The sequence below is a fragment of the Anabrus simplex genome, chromosome 2 (genome assembly GCF_040414725.1).
Source record: "Anabrus simplex isolate iqAnaSimp1 chromosome 2, ASM4041472v1, whole genome shotgun sequence".
Lineage (NCBI taxonomy): Eukaryota > Metazoa > Arthropoda > Insecta > Orthoptera > Tettigoniidae > Anabrus > Anabrus simplex.
In genome coordinates this window covers 289,022,941-289,043,784 of record NC_090266.1, presented here as the reverse complement: position 1 = coordinate 289,043,784, position 20,844 = coordinate 289,022,941, and the positions used below count along the sequence as shown (strand labels likewise).

Sequence of the window (20,844 nt, the reverse complement as noted above, 5' to 3'; positions counted from 1 at the left end):
ACAGTTCTGTTAAGTCTTTCCAGGTAATGCTCAGACACATGAAGGCTATACAAGCCAAATTATCTACCATCATACATGCACAATTACATTTTGGTAGATAAAGTGCACTGCCTAGAAGGAGAGAATCAGGCATTATTAGGCTGTTTCATTTCTCCAAAGATGTGATTTTCATATGACTTTGCTTATGCTCCGAGTCTTAGCAATGTAAAAGATATATATGCCAAATTTCAAGAAGATTGGATAATATTTAGAAGTTGCACACTTTGATCAGTTTTGTAAAGGTAGGCAAAAAAATATGATTTTTCACTACTAATTTTTATTAGCAAAACTAGAAATCACAACTTTAAAATAATATTAAAACTAGACACTAAGATTAAAATGTAGTTTGATAGTCAAAACATGTGTTATATTAATCAATTCTGAACGATGCAATCCCTTGTTTTGTTTGCTTGGTGACGACTTTTCTGTGCTACTCAACTACCCTCAACTAGAATTGTTTTTGTTGTTTGTCCCTGACTGATTTGTTAAACTTTATAAGAGCCATTCCTCTTTCTGCAGCATCATTGACCACCTGAAGTGCATTCAGATGGCTTCTTAGAAAATCATTGCAATATTCTGAAGCTGTTAAAGCTTATTACTTGTAATGTATTCTGTCACATCGTGGATCACAAACAATTCAAAGAACGTCTTTGTTTTATTAGTAAGAAAATGGCTCAGGACTTTTCCTTCAAAAACTTTGTTTTTACCCTCTGATCATTTAATTTCCTTTTTCTTTGCAGGTTTGGATTCTAAATTTTTAGTCATATTTTCCTTAACAATATGAGTAGTACATTCGTCTAAAAAAGCCAATCCTATGTTTCTTTCTGACAGATACCAATGGTATCTCTTACCAACTGTGAGAGCACTTTTTTTGAAGTCTGCATCTGGGTCAGTGCTCAGGAGATGTAGCATATCCAAATCATTCTTTGCAGCCCATTGACTTAGATTTGCCTCATGCTGAAAGTGAACATATATGATGCTGACAACATGTGCAACCTGTTTCATTCCTTTCGATTCTCGTTGAGGAATATTCAACTGTTTAGTGCAAAGAAAAAGGAAATAAAATGATTAGAGGGTAAAAACCTAGTTTTTGAAGGATAGGAACTGTGCCATTTCGTTACTAATAAAACAAAGATGTTCTTTGAATTGTTTGGGATCAACGCTATGACAGAATACTGCAGTGATTCTATGAGAAGCCATCTGAACACTCTTCAGGTGGTCTATGATACCACAGAAAGAGGAACTGCTCTGATAAAGTTTAATGAATCGGACAGGGACGAACAAAAAAAAAAAAAAACTCTTGTTGAGTGTAGTCGAACATCACAGAAAAGTCATCACTAGACAGTGTATTTTAGGCAAATGCCTATTTTTTTCCTTAACATCTACATGCATCACCTTTTAAATTGACATGTTTCATGAACCTTTAGGTCTATATAAAGCAAATTTCAAGAAGATTGGATAATATTTAGAGGTTACACACTTTGATCAGTTTTGTAAAAGTAGACAAATGCCTATTTTTTTCCCTTAACATCTACATGCTTGACCTTTTAAATTTACATGTTTCATGAACATTAAGATCTATATAAAGCAAATTTCAAGAAGACTGGATAATATTTAGAGGTTGCATACTTTGATCAGTTTTGTAAAAGTAGGTAAAAATATATGATGTTTAACCTCAGTCTGTAATTGTGAGTCAGGCCCATATGTGCCGATTGTGAAATGTATTTGGTTTTCTTAACACTGATATTGCACGTTAAAATTAAGTTAAGGTCGTTTACATCACTGTTTTAATGTTTTCTTGATATCTGGTCAGTTATATATATATCTGCCTATTATTCATTTTAGTGCCTAAATATAGCAGTTAAGGAGCCTATTTTAGGCGTCTAGAGCTCAATGCCTAAAAATGCCTATTTTGACATTAGTGCATATTTTCCATTCTAAGTCTATTTTTAGTGTCAATCTTTCCGGCTGACTAGTTTTTCTTTGTTAGATTTGAATTTCCTCTTCAATTTTGATATTTTACACTATTCATAATAATGGCCTACTGTACCATTATTTTTAAAGAGCCTGTAGCTTAAAGGTCAACTATGATTCTTATGAGCCTCGTTAAACACTGCAAGGACAAAGAGCAATCCCTTCCTCCTTCCCAGCTTTGGTAAGCCCAGCAATTAGTGACACAATACGAACGTCCCAGTCTCTTTACCTTTATAAATAAAACCTTGTCAAATCTTGGAATTTCATCTTTCACTAGAACAACAGATGCACATCTGGTACATGTTGGTCTTTAGAGCTCAACGTGTTTACTTGAAGGAAACGTAATGCATAAAATAAAATCATCTAAAGTGAAAGGTGAAATGAAATCCCCGTTCATCACATAAAAAAAAAAAATATTGCCCTGTGTCTTCAGTTGACGTTGAACGCTCTTTCTCAGCATACAAATTAATACTTAGTGACAAACGCCATAATTTTCCCATGGACAATTTACTGTGAAGCCAACTACGGACATGATGTTTAACCTCAGTCTGTAATTGTGAGTTAGGCCTATACGTGCCGATTGTGAAATGTATTTGGTTTCTTTTAATACCGATATTGCACGTTAAAATTAAGTTAAGGTTGTTTACGTCATTGTTTTAATGTTTTCTTGATATCTGCTCAGTTATATATCTGCCTATTATTCATTTCAGTGCTTAAATATAGCAGCTCATCACCACCACCATCATCATCATCATCATCATCATCATCATCATCATCATCATCATCATCATCATCATCATCATCATGATCTGCAGTTTCCAGCTGTTGGCTGGGTCTGCTTCCTAAATATAGCAGTTAAGGAGCCTATTTTAGGCGTCTGAAACATTACCTTTTGGAGTCTAAACTTCCGCTGTCTAGTCATCACCAAGTGAACAAAAGAAGGGATTGCATCGTTCAAAGTTGATTAATATAACACATGTTTTGCCTATCAAACTATATTGTAATCTTAGTGTCTAATTTTAAGTTTGTGATCTCTAGTTTTCTTAATAAAAATAATGATTGAATAATTGCTTTTTTTTGTGTGTGTCTACTTTTACTAAACTAATCAAGTATGCGACCTTTAAATATTAGCCAATCTTCTTGAAATTTGGCATATATATCTTCCCATCACTGAGACTTGGGGTGTAAGCAAAGACTACAAAAACTTTACATTTTATTTTTTGCCTTACAAAATGAAACATCTTAGGCATTATGCAAATGGTCAATTCTGGCAATTGCAACAAGTGCAGAATATCCTGCAAGGACAAAGCTGCAAAGTGTGGCCAAACAACATGGTACATTTGTCACATGATGAGATAAAAGGCATTTTTAGTAGCTGTGCTCTAAAGTCCATGCAAAACTAGAATGGGACTGGCATTCAAGAGAGTGAGATGCTTGGCGTTGCCACTCTGTGTTACCCAACTAAGGCCTCCTTCTAGCGAAGTGAAGTAGATAAGAGGGATGTATTTTAAAGAATTCAGCCAGATATTCAAAGCAAAATAAAAAATATGATTTGCAGGAAGAGTAAATATTTATAAATGTCAATTGAATTAGGAGGACACACTCATTTTTTCACCTGTGTACAGTGAAAACCGTCAATACGGAATGATTCTAATATCTTGTAATACAGCATCCTGTTGGAAAGTCTATGTTCGTAACACTCTTCTCCATTTTGAGTTTCTATCCCTGTCCTCCTAACCTGATGTTCCTTGCTGGATTAACTCTAAATCGTACCTGTCTTTTCCTATTTAAAGTACACTGTTTTCGATTACTCTAACCACAGCTGCAGTTCTATTTTTCACTTTATTTACAGAATGAAAGGACCATTATTAGCCTTCTCCAGTTCAAAGTACTCTCGTTCATAACTAATAACGTCCTGAGTTTGCTGCTTTATAGGAATGCCTTTGCCGAAACATTTTCTCTCTTCATTTTCTGGCACTGAATCAAAATTTTAAAATAGGCATATATACACAAACAATACCCAAAAATTAACTATAAATTATTATACTGAACAAACGTACATATTTTAAGAGAAAACCTTCATAAATAATAACTATTAGAAATGAAACAACTACTATTAAACACGTGGCCACAGAGACATTAATACAAAGCGATCTTCACTGTTAAGAAATTGATATACTAAAATAAAGACTGCTGACAAAAGCTAGTAATCTCGTGCAGCACACGTGAGGTGAACAGGAACATGGTCTTCACATTTCCCTTTCTTCTATTTTCTCACTTGCACTCTTCTGTGGCTAGTGATATGTGATGGCCAATGACAACTTGCTAACTCATTCCCTGCTCCACCCGTATTACAGCTGGAGAACTTGTGTTGAAGCAGCTGTCAATACCATTCTAATTCTGTGAAAATTTTAGTTAGAACTGGCAATGAGTACATTATTGACATCTGTGCGTAATATCCAAGCATGGTTGTTATGTGAAAAAATAAGAATGCTGGATCTGTGTAAAAGAAATTCATCCTGAAATTTATGGATGTTCGAATTCCAACCAAGAGCACAATTGCAAGGGAACTAAAAGAAACGGGAACATTTTCTGAGAAGGAAGGACATATAATAATGTTATTGGCTTTATGTCCCATTAACTACTTTTATGGTTTTTGGAGGTGCCGGGGTGCCAGAATTTATTCCCGCAGGAGTTCTTTTACATGCCAGTAAATCTACCGACACAAGGCTAACATATTTAAGCACCTTCAAATAACACTACACTGAGCCAGGATCAAACCTGTGAAGGTGGGATCAGAAGGCCTCAACCATCTGAGCCACTTGGCCCAGCAAGGAAGAACGATTTAAGTGGCAAATTAAGTGCAAAGTTGGCTGAAATCTGTGCAAACTTTGAATGAATGTTCTCATCAGAAATCTCTCAGCTGTACAACTCAGCAGACTGGAGTATGTCCAATACTGTTCAAACTGTCAGAGGATCACCAAAATTTAGTTCCCAACAAGACCAGGTTTAGTCTAAGTGAGACAGTGAATTCTCAAACCAATAGAAACTGATCACCTACAAATCCTAGACTCTTGCACAAAATTCCACTTTGTGGCATTAAAGTGGGTGTATTGTCTGTTGTTCGTGAAAACTGCATTATACAATTGATCTTGTTTTCAAAAACATTTCAAGAGGAGCTAAGAGATGAAGAGGAAATGATGCCTACACATGGTCCCATCAAAAATTCATGACGGTTCACAAGGCATGTGAATGTAAGGCAGTTATATGAAGATTTTGAAGATAGGGATTAATGTGATAGGCACAATGGATTAGCTGCTCGTTTTCACACAGACAGTAAGGTTCGAACCCTAGTGATCAGAGGGTTAAAATTTTCACCCGAAAATGTAGTTTAACATTGCACTAATATATCTAAGATTTTAGGTGATGCAAGGATGGGAAAGGTCTAGGATTGGGAAGGTAGCTGTCGTCGACTTAATTAAGGTAAAGGTCACCCGAAAAATCATGTGGCATCAGGAAATGAAACAAACTTTAAGCCTTCAGCCAGAAAAAAAGAAAGAAAAAAAAGAAGAAGAGAAAACCAAGCAAGTTGGCCGAGCGGGTTAGGGTCGCATAGCTGTTGGCTTGCATTCAGGAGATAGTGGGTTCGAATACCACTACCAGCAGCCTAAAGATGGTTTTCTGTGGTTTCCCATTTTCACACCAGGCAAATACTCAGGCTGTACCCTAAGCCATGGATGCTACCTTCCTAATCTTAGCACTTCCCCATACATACGTCTCCAAAAATCTTCGAAGTGTTAGTGCAATATTATACCGATAGCAAAAAGAGGAAAAGAAGAAGAGTGAGCCAGAGTGGGTCCAGCAACCCCAGAAATACCTGGGATGTGATGTCCACATTCTTAGCTGAATGGTCACTAACCTTCAATTCAGATTGTCCTGGATTTGATTTCCAGCTGGGCTGGGGAATTTAGTTGCATCTGGTCAATTCCTGCAGTTCAAGGACTGGGTACTTGTATTAATATGGACCTCTTCATTTAAACATAACACCGCCAACCACTGCAAAAACATGTACAGTAACAGTAACTTATTAGAGTGTGGGAAAAGCAGCAGAGAAAGTAAGAAGACAGGGTCATTACAAATATAAAATAGAGCCAAAATACAACCCCAATATTATCCATTGGACCTGTGAGGAAAATTGCAGTGGCACTGGAAATGCAACATCATAGCAATGGTGAAACATCTGACAGCATACACATTGTAAAGAAATTGACTGTTTATAAACTGGTTTGACGACAGTAATGATACAGCAGTTTATGAATCTCATATATACAATGTTCCATATTGACGATGTGTAACACACAAAATTCCCTTAAAAAAATGAGAAAAATTTAAAATCCACCATAGTCAATACAAAATATATTTTAAAAAACACTTAAAAAGGTCACGATTAAAAACTCTGGAACATGTTTTGGCCAATATTTAGGCCTTCTTCAGCTACATATTAAAACAATGAAATGGAATAAAATGGAAAGAAACATATGATGTAAAATTGAAAATAATATAAAAGTTGACAAAAATTTGTTCATATAAAAAGTGTCCGTCTTGATGAAAGGTGACAAATAAAAATGGATATCAGTCTTTTTCAAAAAACATATTTCTGGGCACTTAATGAACCACTTCTTGAATGCTGCAGATAATACATTCAAGTTGTGTAAATCTATCCAGCACATCACCCAAACTATAAAAAGGGAGGCTAGTAATGACACAAGCTATGAAAGCCTGTGCATGATCATTAAGACTGTCACAGGTGAACAATAAAGTGGAAAGTGTTTTTGAAGACTTTATTTGTAAAGTATGATATAATGTTTTATTTCTAATGACCTAACCTGTACTGTGTAATATTTGTAACATATGTATTTGTAAATAGTAGATTTCTATTCTGTACTTACTGGAAGTATCTAGAAAATTGTTGAACAGGACGTGTGCCTTTTGTGGGTTATGTTTTCTAGAAGGAATTTTCTAACTATTCTGGAAATGGAAGATTCGTGAACGTGTGTATTCGAGAATGTTAGTTAAAGTTCGCGACGGAAGTAGGAATTGTGATTGGTGAACCTAGGAGGGGATGGGCGGACCCATGCATTCTGATTGGCTACTCCAAGACCAAAGTTTTCCTATATAAAGTGAGCGAGGCTGCGTTCGCTATAATTCGGTCTTGTCTTGGCCTGATCTGCCTTTAGTCTGTGTTGGTCTGCGTCGTGTGCTAAGCATCGCTTCCGGAATGGGGCACCCTCGGGTAAGCACCCTTACTTTCCGTTCCGGTTAAAATTTACGTAATGTTCGGTTGCTATTTCGTATAGGAGTCTGCCCTAGCCTAACCTAGATTCGCCAAATGAATTATTTACGAAGCCTTCGCTTTTCTGCTGGGGTTCCCTATTTGTTTTCGAGGCATTCCCATTTCTTATTTCACTAAATATGTAGATTGAGATTTAATACATTTACCTTGGGGTTTGCCTCTTGTAGTTCAGTGTCACTTGATATACGCTAGAGTTTAGGAGAGTACATTCACTTCATGATCAATTGTAATTGTTTTTACGTTGCTTTTAACCTACTAACTTGCATTGTACTCCTGTATTTGTAACTAGTTGTATAGTTGGTTTGAAGTTTGAAACTCGTAGTGAAGCCCATTATCAAAGAACCTTTAAGATATGTGTATTACGGAGCTTATAGTTCGTAAGTTGTTATTTGGTGGATTTTGTTCGGAATGTACTTGTAAAATTTCACTTGTAAACAATATTTGTCAAATTTAAGGATCACAGCGATTTATTTTGGAATTTGCAATCTAAGCCATGTCCATGCCCTCGGTAGGTCCTGCCTGTTTCCACTTTCCTGGTTTATTATCCACTAGTTGGCCCTACTGATATTTCGTATTATGTTGTTGTTGGCTGAGACCTGCGTAGGCCAGCTGATGTTTCTCTGTGTGTATGGTGTTTCCTGATAGTGGTGTAGTTGCTCTTACTTCCCTCCTTTATTGTGTTTAGTACTTGTTTGTGTAACCACCGTAGTTAAGGTTACAAAGACAAACTAGTCACCATGAAATAATGATTTATAAGGATTAACTGTGCTGAGTTAAGGAAATTTTACTTGCAGATACACCAGCAGTGCATATGGTCAGCATCTGCTGTAAGAGGTAAAACCAGTATATTTAACACTGTACTTCCATTTTCTTCCTTTCCTTACTTCTTGGACAATAGCCAGCCTGTTACTGGATTCCAAAATGCTCAGCGTGCTTGTCAAAACAGACCCTGAATTATTTTAAAACTAGGCTTAATATTAAAATACACAATTGTACATAAACATCCTTTTTTTGAGAATTTTTACAACAGATTCTTTATGGCTTTCATCACATTTTTCTTTTGCAAAGGAAGAAAAGGTCAATACAATTACATATATATATAAAGGCCAAAAGCAGGCATTTATACAAGTGAAGGGAGGTACATGCTTCCCCAAGTGCACTGTCAGAGCATTGTCCTACACAGGAGGCTTGCAGTGGTGTCTCAACAGCACACTAGCTGCCAGCCCACTGCTACATTGGGGCGAAACGCTGGTAATTTCATGATTAAAGAGCTTAAATGCTTTTAACATTTGCAATTGATGAAATGAAATTATGGTTTCCTTTTAGGAAATTAATTTTTGACATTGTTGTGTGCCAGCCCTTTGGAAGTCCCTTTCGGTACTTCCTGGAAGGGGCTAGTGAGTCAAATGACCAGGAATCTTCCAGCCAGCCTGTAGAGTGAGGCCGGCCTTTCCATGTGTTTTCTCGTTGGCTGGTTTACCTGTGAGTTTCTGGGAGATGCAACGATAATGTTCTGTCTCTAGCCATGTCGTGAAAATCCTGGTACACATCATCCGAGCTATAAAAAGGCAGGCTAGCCATGGACAGTCAGTGCCAGAGTCACCTTGAGACTCGGTGCGTTGGGGTTCGGTGGCTGGGCTGAGTGTGACGGAGAGAGAGAGAGAGAGAGAGAGAGAGAGAGAGAGAGAGAGAGAGAGAGTGAGTGAGTGTGTGTGAGTGTGCTGAGGATCGTCGTAGAGTCAGCAATGGGAGCAGCCATCATGATTGTAATTAGAGCAGTGTTAATGGTCATTTTATGGGATGAACTGTCCTGCTGTTTAGCACGGTTGAATTGTTGCTGTTTAGTTGTTCATTGCGTTTGACTGTGTGATTTACTGGACTGTCTCTGGAGATGAACCAAGGAACAGTTCTTGTGTGTTGTGTGGTGAGTAGCCCAGTGTTCAAACTCTCAACTGTACACAGTTGCTGTTTGGGGTGACTGGACTGGTGAACGCAAGTGAAAGGTCCGTCAATCAGGCTTATAGCACCCTTTAGGTAAAGACTGCCCAGCTGGAGTCCTGCTGTGAGAGACTTGTAAATAGACAGCAATTAGTAAGTGTGGCCATCCATGGTTGAATAGAATTGTGTGTGTGTCCATTTACTGGGTCATCCTGAAATATATTAGAGTAATAAAACATATGGTGTTTTGTAACATTACACATGCGGTATTTTTGAAATTGAAAAATAGTTACATAATTATCACATAAGGATATAAGAATTATGATGTAACATCCTGACTGTTCAGATAATAAGTACATTTTGTCCTTTTTATATCGTCCAATGCATACGCCTAGGGGGTGTATGTGACAGTTTCGTTACGTCTGATGGAGTGCTTTGGACAGAGTGTTATACCTTCATGTTAGCTGGCCTTGCACACGTGTCACCCTCGTTTGGTGAGCTGTCATTTTTTGTTTTTATTTTCTTCCTGGTTATCTGATCTCTGCCGCAAGATTATAGAGCTGTGTCGGTGGCAAATACATAAACTCGTTTGTAAAAAGGAAAAGAGATGATTACGATCAAAGTTACGAGAGGGTTGAAAACAATATGCTAACACTGCCTATGTCAAGTTCAGCAGGCGAGTTGAGTGATAAACAAATATTACAATCAGGAGGCAAGATGAAGTTCATTCTACTAGTGATAAAATATAATTTCTGTCACCATCAATGCTTGTATTACCAGGGCACTCATTATGTGAGTGAATTTTATGTAATATTAAACTGGGACATAAACACTGTTACTACTATTACTACTTCCAGTACACCTGTTAGAACATCAGTCATAGAACATTGAGACACCTCAGGGGTGCTCAGTAATGATTTAGCATACTTGATAGAAATAACGTAGGATTTGCCATATAAGAAGAAAAATTAATAAAACTTGAATAATAGCATGGTTTATTTAAATAAAATGTATTTGTCATCCACGCTATCAATGATGGAAAATAATCATTAACATAAAATTAATTCTTGCTCTTGAAGTACAAAGAAAAAATATCAAGATGGGATGGTACAGACGAATTTTTCCCTATCTCACCCTAACAAATCAATAAATACAATGTTTTGCATCTTGAGATTTAAGTGAACAATTTTCATTCAATCTAATTGTGAAAGATCTGTGTTCCCTTGATCAAATCTGGAAAATATAAATTAATAAAATCGGTACGAAATTCTTTTCTCAATCCCTCTTACTGAGATTTTAATTTACAATAATTATTTAAGAAACATAAATGGTGAGTTAATTTATTCCAAAACTGAATCAGCGCAAAAGGAATAAGTATCTGTTCATGACTATAGTCACCTCTAGTCCAATTAAATCAAAAAACATAAACTTAAGTTGTGAAATATCAATTCAAATGGTCCATCATAAATTAAAGGAAAATCTCAGCTCTCACAACACAACAGTAAATAATCTGAAACGCGGAAAAGTAAAAATGATGCTGACTATTTCAAAAATAACATATATGAAATGACTGGAACAATCAAGGAAATCAAAATCAATCACCGTCTACCAAAACCAAAGTTCTAATTTCTACAGAATATGTACAGCATTCTACAATATTTACACAGTCATACACCACACGAATTAAATGCTCATCCAATACAATTCCCCGTCAGCAGATTTAAGAAAGAACGTCATCCTATTCTAATTTAAACGTGTTCTTCCAACAAGAAAGTCATCGAAAGTTGGATAACAATCTCGAAGAACATTCCAAATTTATCATGAAGAAATAATGAAGTGACGATAGCATTTCATACACCAATTCCATCCATCTATGAGTATTTCTCAGTGTTAACACATTGTTTGGAATGAATAGGTATGTCCAAAAAAGTGAAGCCTTATTAATATGAACGAAACAGCACAACATCTCAACTAGAAAATGAACCACCAACATCGGTTATTTCGGAAAGACAGAGAACGGAGGGTGAACAGTGAAGAAGTCAAATGGATAAGTGAACACTGAGGGATAAACTTGCCATGAAGTCGTATAGGACAGACTTTCCAAGAAGTCATCTGGATGGACAAGAAGCAGTCACATGGATACTTAGTTGTCAGTGAAACAAAAAGGATATATCACCACATTATTATTATTTATTTTCCACTAATTGCAGTAACAATTTAGGGATGGCGAATGGAGAAAGGACATAGCCCCACATACACAAAAGTGCCTCCATCACCACTTAAAATTATAATAAACTATGAGAGAGAGAGAGAGAGAGAGAGAGAGAGAGAGAGAGAGATATAAGATGATGCTGTTCTTGCAAATGGAGGGAAAAGGGACACACCTCCACCTCTTTGAGCGGACCGATAGTTCAGCTGTAAGCGGTTGAAAGGGTTTATATGAATGTTACCTGAGAGGGATTTTCTCAGGAAAGTAATATCTATTTGTTTACAGAGGGATGTTATGGAGGGCAGTGACCTGGCTGTATTTAAATGACCGTGTTGAGTAATTAGTCGTTCTGCTCGGCGTTGAACTCTCTCTAGTTTCGTCATGTTCTCCACTGTAGTAGGGTGTAGTAGGCTTGATACATCTACAGTAAACACCACATCAAAGGAATACATCGTAATTACACTCAAAGTGTTGAAGGTACAGTCAAGTGAACCAGTGAGGGATAAATTTCATGTATAATTGTTAAATGTCCGGTCAAGAAGAATTCAAATTTAATGCCGAGTTTCTTTCAGTTGCAATGTCATAATTTTATATTCTAATCTGTTTTATTGCAACAGTTCTTACTATTTTTATTGAAATTATTTCAAGAATATATTTTGTTCTATCAAATTAATTTATCGTTTCATTTCTAGAGTAGAATTACTTAATCTCAAATTTAATGGGGAAACCGAACGCCAATCTCCTTTTCTCAGAACTTATTATGGTATGTTGTCAAAAGTAAGCTTATTACCCCACACCCTAGAGCTATTCAAGAATCTCATTCTCTTATTGCTGCACTGAGTTGTAGCTGGCACCCTTCAAATAACGTATGTGTAAGTAATCAGGTAAGAACTAAGTGTGAGTACAAGGTCCGACGAATATTAATTTTCATAGTTTTCATTTTCAATGCAGATTTATATGTTTGTAAAGTTAGTAAAGGAGTTAGGAACACTACAAAGTGAAACAAACTTCCTACAACAACTGAATACCGATACATATAAAATAAAAATCTACATTAAATTACATATTTTACATACAGTTATTTTTAACAGATGATGGTATTATGTAATGTTTATAGCTGATGAAAGCTGGTGAAATGGGAGAACACTCTATCCATGCCTTTTATTTTGCTATTCGTTTTACGTTGCACCGACACAGATAGGTCTTATGGCGACGATGGAATAGGAAAGGCCTAGGAATGGGAAGGAAGCGGCCATGGCCTTAATTAGGGTACAGCCCCAGCATTTGCCTGGTGTGAAAATGGGAAACCATGGAAAACCATTTTCAGGGCTGCCAACAGTGGGGTTCGAACCCACTATCTCCCGGGTGCAAGCTCACAGCACTCTAACCATGGACCTAGGGTCAGAGGCAATGTACTGTAGTAGCTCCGGCTCATAACAGCGTTCTTGTTATAAGGGAGTGATGAGCTTTTGTCCATTTGAGATTTTAATTACCTCGAGAAGTATATCTGTTCTCCAGCCATATTCTTTCTCATGGTAGACCTTGATGTTTATCTACTTTTTTTGATGCTTTAGAGTATCTAAGTGTTTTACTGATTTGATCATGTTTATTATTGTTGTTGATGTGGTTGTTGTGACCCATAACTGCTAACAAAGATTGATTTACCTTTCTGTGAAATGAGAAACTGATCTTTCTGGCATGTACTTCAGTTGGATGTTATGGTAAGTTTCAAGGGAGCCAGTGTAACAGTAATATTTTGTGTTCTTCAAGTCTTGTACAAAATGCTTATCTTTGAGAATGCTGGCTATGATACCACAGTCTAGAGAATTCTTATTGAGTCCCTTTGTTTTTTTGCAGGATTTTTGATTACTTCTTCCTGCTTAGATTTGAGTGTTTACTAACCATGAATGTGTGTCACAAATATGGTTCAGAAGAGATAAAAATTCCTCAACAAGAAGCTCTTCATTCTCACGTCACAGCCGACCACCAAAGATGATTAATAATACTGTGTTTCCATTCTAATATTGCAGATGCCTTGGTTGCTACTGCTTTCAGCTTTTAACCTAACCTTTTTTGCAAGGTGCCACACATCAAACTCATGAATGACTCCAGGGCACTTTGTTCGTAAAAGTTTTTGAATTCCCTGATAGATGGATAAATAGATAGATTTATTAACCACCAACACCCAATTACAGACGGCGTATGACACCTATAATCTATTTCCTACAACTAACTTATTATTTACAAATAATCACAAAATATAATGTTCAAATATTAACAGTTTACAATACTACATAGAGATCTATTATTTTGCCATATGTAATACTGCCTTTCTAATTGTCTTTATATCGGAACAGAAGCAATCCACAGATTCCGCAACATTGTTCAGTGTCTGCAGTGACTGAACTATCCACGAACTCCTGTGGTGTTCAGTTCTACACTTGATCTCATGAAAGGTGACTCTGTGTCACGTGTTTCGTGCCGGAAAGTAAAGTGGTATTAGCTGCAGAAGCTCCAGACCATCTATTGTATTTGTTTTGCATTTTATTGTGAACACTGCATTAGCACATTTGCGATACAGCAGTAATTCTCCATTTGCAGCTGTTGGCAAAACTCATCATATAATGAAGACATAGTCTTAATTCCGAAGCCCCTGTAACTCACCCACTTCATAAATTTTACCTGTACTCTCTCTAGTGAGTCAATTAAATACTGTTGGGATGGTATCCAGATCTTGGTACTATATTCTAACCGACCTAATATAGATAATAGGCTGTATAGAGTTTTCAGGGTTCAAACAGAAACAAAATCCCTACAATTTCTCATAAGAAACTCAGAAACCTAAGAGATTTCCTTGTTATATAACCAATATGGTCCTGGAAGGAGAGGCCATTTGCATTGCTTAATATCATACCCTAAATCATTGATCATATCTACGTGGTTTAAATATATGCCATTGAAAGTGTAATTATACTCGACAGGGGATTTGTTACGAGTGAAGCTGATTTCACTGCACTTTGAGACATTGACCTGCAACATCCAATTTTACACCACTCACTCATACGAACGGCATCTGATTCCAAAAGTCTGCAGTCGTTTTCAGACACTATTATCTTAAAGATTTTTAAATCATCTGTGTATAAGACACACTTGCATGACTGAAAGACAGAAGGCAAATTATTAATCAGCAAAGTAAATAGAAGGTTGGGGTGGTATGGAAAAGATAGAAATCCTTCAGATTTTACAAGACAAGTTCTACTGGATAGATAAGATTTCAGCCATTCTAGGACCCCTCCATGCACCCCATACGCATATAATTTAAGAATCAGGGAGCTGTGTTGTACTGTGTTGAAAGCTTTTGAGTGATCAGTATAATATGGAGTCTAACTGTGAGCCACTGTCCAAAGATTGGGAGATGTAGTTACAATATAAGCCAAGGTTTGACACCGTGGAATGCTTATGTATAAAACCATGCTGTTCATTCGAAAGATATTGGTTCAAGCAGGTTATAGCCTCCTATACACTATTCTCTCAGCCACGTTTGAAAACAGTGATTGCAAAACAACAGACCTATAATTTTCAAATTTACGATTATCCCCTTTTTTAAACACTGGAAAAACATAGGCTCTCTTCCATTCGGAGGGGAAATATCCAGCTTGAAAAGACTTGTTCAGTAGGCTGATTAGTGGGATAGCTAACTCCAGAGCACACATTTTTAACAACACCAGGGATATTATCCAGTCTATATGAATTCTTGATAACTGCTGAAAGAATTTCCATAACCTCACTGGCAGATGTCACTACGGTTTCCAGCGCAGAGTTACTGAGAAATTCAAACGGTGAATTACAAGTCGTATGGGGCGTGGTATTTACTGAAAGTGTCTGCAAAAATATTCAGGATATCTTGAGTATTACTCACTTCTTGATCGCCATTAAACATCCTAAACGGAAGACGATTTGACTTTCTTTTATTGTTTATATAGTTCCAGAACTGCTTGGGATGGGTACGTATGTCCTCCTCGACTGATTTAACATATTCCCTACATTTAAATGCCTGGAGTGCTTTGAATTCTTTACGCAAAGTGGAGAAATGTATGTAATCGCTTGGCTGAGCTGATGCACAAAAGTATTTCCTTGCCTTTTCCTTCTCTTTCAGTTTAACTTTTAACTCACTGTCGTACTAGAGTAGGAATTTACGAGCTTCGAAATGATAGCAGCATAAAATAAATCATAGAATAGCCCTGCACTTCGGCTACTGAAGTACACTCATGTATCAGTTTCCATGGAAGTAAAGGAAACAACTTCCGCATGTGACTAAAGTCAACCTTATTCCATAAAAATACAGTCCTTCTGGGTGGCTTCGGTACTATTCTGTTAGGCAGAGAGATGTTAAAATCCACTGCCCGGTGATCAGATTTCACAACCTTTTCTGTTTCTGTGCAATAGATATTGCCGCCCTGAAGTTCAGAAATAAAAACTAAGTCGAGAAAATTATTTTCCCCAGTTGGGAAGCAACATACCTGACGCAGATTATTTTCACTGATAACAACCAAGAAATACAAAACAGTTTTACTCTCTCCTAATAACTGGTTGTGCAATGCTGTTCTGTCTGGAGACCACTCTAATTGACTAATATTGAAGTCCCTACACAACACAATACTGTCTTGGATATTAGCAGCAGTTGTAACTCTATTTAAAGTCTTATGAAGGTCACTAACCCGATTCTTCACTTTGTCCAGTGGCACGTAGCAGCAAACAATAAACATTGCCTGGACTGGAGAGACAGTTACTGTAACTACTGTGCAAACCCAGCTACCTGCTAAATCCATTCTTGGTACTGAACTCAGCATGGACTTGTCGGTATCTTGATATCTCGCAGTGCCTGCGGAGGCTGAAAATATTTTGAGCTATCAAAAATTCGAGGTACAGAAATACCTACATACCACTACAGCTCCAGCAAAAAATATCAGCTGTACTGTTATTTACTTCCTAATTTTTTACACTGTTCTTTTCGTGAACATCTCAAATTATATTATCTAATAATATTCTTTATCATAATAAAAATGTTGTCATAAGAATCTATTCTCATTTTAGAATACTTTAAAATTCATATTTTTTGAAAGAAATCTGTCATGTGCCCTCTAGAACATTCTCTAACAGCACTATGTGCATCCTCACCAACTTAGGACTGTCTTCCTGTACTGTAAAGCACTTGCTGGTGGTTGCAAAGTGGCCTGAAAGGAGGGTTTTAAGCTACTCTGGCATGTGGCTACTCAAGGTTGCAAAGTGTATATGGCTAGACAAATAATACACTCGGACTAAAATGTAGAGTGTATTTAATTTTGTATTTTAAGGAGACAATCTGACTTAGGTTTCTCCCACAGGAACTAAGTGTATCTGGGGATAATCAAGTATGCATAAGTGTAATGTTTTGCATATACTTCAAGTTACAGAAAAAGGTTTCACACCTGGCCTTGAAATATCACTCGAGATATCAAAGAATTCGAGTAATAGAAAAGATATAACACATGAATTATATATGATTCCACTGGGAAACAAAATTTACATTTGAGTTTCCGACATTTGAGTTATAGAAGTTTAACTGTAGTTCTATATTTAGTCCTTCTGACAAAAAATGTTTATAATACATCACATACAGACTTTTACCACTCACCAGAAACTTGGATCCATTGCAGAACAACAAAGTGAATAATTTCCTCCGAGCTGATGTCCATCACAGAATACGTTACACATTTTGCACAAAAACCTGGATTGTCTTATTGGCCATCGCTTGCAATCCTCACTTTATCATTAGATGACAAAATGCTTGACGTTATTACTTTGATGCAAAGCCCACGAATGCCTAATAGCAGGGGTAACGAATGAACCTTTCCACAATTTTGTAAAATGTTGTCTGGCTCATAAATCAATGCACTATGTCAAAGATATCAGTAATGGAAAACCCACTCACATTATGTACATCCTAGCTAATGTAACTGATAACATGGAGAATTTTGTTAACATTTCTTTGGGATCTCCATATGAGAGTATGGCCTGCTATGCAAGTCATCTGGACACTCGGAGCAGGTCCTTCTGTAGGAGTAGTATCAATCATCAATGATCTGCATTTAGGGTGGTCACTCAGGTGCCAGATTCCCTATCAATTGTTTACCTCATATTTATAATTGCTTATCTAGCTTTTCATTAAATATTTTCAACAAACTTGGAAATTTATTGAACATTTCCCTTGATAATTCATTCCAATCCCTTATTCCTCGTCTTGTAAATGAATATTTGCCCCAATCTGTCCTCTTGAATTCCAGTTTTATTTGCATATTATGATCTTTCCTACGTTATTTTTTTTACAAGTTGTTTTACGTCGCACCGACACAGATAGGTCTTATGGCGACGATGGGGCAGGAACGAGCTAGGAGTGGGAAGGAAGTGGCCGTGGCCTTAATTAAGGTACAGCCCCAGCATTTGCCTGGTGTAAAAATGGGAAACCACGGAAAACCATCTTCAGGACTACCCGACAGTGGGGTTCGAACCCACTATCTCCCGAATACTAGATACTGGCCGCACTTTAGCGACTACAGCTCTCGAGCTCGGTTTCCCTACTTTTAAAAGCTCCACTGAAGTTCATTCTTCTACTTAAGTCAATCCACGCCAACTCACCACTGACAGCTCGAAACATACTGCATAATATCAATATACTTGGTCCGTTATTGGACATCATAAATTTTCCAGCTAACTCATTCCTGGTTGCCAGCGTTTATTTATAATGTCCAATAACCGACCAACTATATTGGTATTATAAATTTACTCATTCAGAACAAATATTTCAGGTTTCCTATGGGAATCAACATCTTTTTCATCTGATTGCCAGGCAGGCATCAATTTTTGAAAATGAGACAAAGTCTCTTATAGTGCATTGGCACTGCCGGTGGCTCCAAGTAGCCTACGCAGTGACCTTGTGCACAAGCCATGCGTCTTGCTAGGTGTGCTATTTACCAACTGATGAACCCAACTTAGCACAGTGGGGCGAAACGCTGGCAACCAGGAATGAGTTAGCTGGAAAATTTATAATGTCTAATAATGGACCAACTATATTGGTATTATAAATTTACTCATTCGGAACAAACATTTCAGGTTCCCTATGGGAGTCAACATGTTTATCACATACTGCATAGTCGAGCATCTTGTCTCCTTACTCCCAAGTCTTCCCACCCCAAAGTTTGCAACATTTTATTAACACTACTCATTTGCCGTAAATCTCCCAGTACAAATCATGCTGCTTTCCTTTGAATTTTTTCTAGTCCTCGTATCAAGTAGTCCTGGTGAGGGTCCCATACACTGGAACCATAATCTAACTGCGGTCTTACCAGAGACTTGTACACCATTTCCTTTACATCCTTCCTACAACCCCTACAAACCATCATAACCTTGTGAAGAGATCTGTAACCTTTCTCTACTACCTCGTTAATGTGATTACCAGAATGAAGAGCATTTCTTATATTAACACCTAGGCACTTATATTGTTCCCCATAAGATACTTATCAGCCTATCAACACAATAATTAAAACTGAGGGGACTTCCCCTCTTGATAAATCTTACAACTTGAATTTTCATCCCATTTACTATCATACCATTGTCTGCTGTTCATCTCACTCTACATTGTTGAAATCCTCCTGCAGTTGCTCACAAACCTGCAACTCATTTACTACTCTATACAGTACAACATTATCTGCAAATATTCTTATCTGTGATTCCAGATCTTTGCTCATATCATTTACTGGTATATATATATATAAGAAAATACAAAGGTCCAATAATACTGTCCTATGGGACCCTCCTCTTAATCATTACAAGATCAGATAATGCTTCACCTACTCTAATTCTCCAAGTTCTATTTTCTAGAATTATAGCCACCTATTTAACCACTCTTTTGTCTAGTCCAAATGACCTCATTTTTGTCAGTAATCTCCCATGATCTACCCATCAAAAGCCTTGGATAGGTCAACAGCAATACAGTCCATTTGACCTCCTGAACCTTGAATATCTATTAAATCTTCCTGGAATCCTACAAGCTGAGCTTCAGTGGAATATTTTTTCCTAAACCTGAAGTGCCTTCTAATCGAACCAGTTCATAATTTTGCAAACATGTCTAATATAATCAGAAAGAATGCTTTCCCAGAGCTTACAAACTACACATACCAAGCTGACTGGCCTGTAATTTTCTGCTTTATGTTTGTAACCCTTTCCCTTGTACACTGGGGTTACTATTGCAACTCTCCATTCATTTGGTATAGCTCCTTCATGCAAACAGTAATCAAATAAGTATTTCAGATATGGCACTATATCACAACCTATAGCCTTTAACATATCCCCAAAAATCTCATCAACTCCAGCTGCCTTTCTAACTTTTAACTTTTGTATCTTTTTATAAATGTCCTTATTATCATAGGTAAATTTCAGTATTTCACCATTATCAGTCGCCTCCTCTGTCAGGAGAGGAGGGTCCCATAGGACAGTATTATTGGACCTTTGTATTTTCTTATATATATACCAGTAAATGATATGCTGACTGAATTCTTCCTTCTGTAAGTCCTCACATATATACTCCCCTTGTTCATCAATGATCCCAGGAATGTCCTTCTGGGAACCTGTTTCTACCTTAAAGTATCTATACATGTCCTTCCACTGCTCCCTAAAATTCATGTGGCTCCCAATTACGTTTGCCATCATGTTATCCTTAGCTGATTTTTTTGCTGAATTCAACTGCCTAGCAAGCTCCTTCAATCTCTCCTTACTCCCGCATCCATTCCTAACTCTATTTCTTTCTAATCTGCACTTCCTTCTTAATCTGTCTATTTCCCTGTTATAAGATAATGGGTCCTTACTATTCCTTACTCCTTTTGAAGGTACATATCTGTTTTTACACCCCTCAACAATTACTTTAAACCCATCCCATAGACCAGGGATGGCAAACCTTTTCCAACTAGTGTGCCATTTTAAGTCTGGTTTTATTAATATCAACTGTCTACTGTGCCAGTTGTTATTTTCGTTTGCAATGGCTACACCCCCTTCACCCCCGCTACCACCGACATCCATTGCTAATTCCAAATTATGTTTCATCTTTTCATAATATGTTATTACATGTATATATGTACATTTGATTGCATGTTTCGTGATCGTATTTTGCCAATACCGCAGAAACACTTAATAATCATGTCATTTATGTTAGGTTCATAACTTGTTGTCTTCAACAACACACGAGAAGCACTTCAATGTGAACCAAGACGTTTTCTAACTGTTGATGTTCATTGTAGAA

At 37.0% G+C, this 20,844-nt stretch overlaps 1 protein-coding gene across 4 annotated transcripts in view; it reads right to left on the bottom strand.

Moving 5' to 3' along the window:
- The window catches only part of LOC136864062 (type-1 angiotensin II receptor-associated protein), a 268,407-nt gene that overhangs the window by 201,036 nt on the left and 46,527 nt on the right, over nt 1–20,844 (bottom strand). For all 4 annotated transcript variants that reach the window (XM_067140601.2, XM_067140600.2, XM_067140602.2 and 1 more), the window contains exon 2: nt 5,933–6,069. The gene's annotated coding sequence lies outside the window, so the exon portion shown is untranslated. The remainder of the gene's footprint in view (nt 1–5,932; nt 6,070–20,844) is intronic.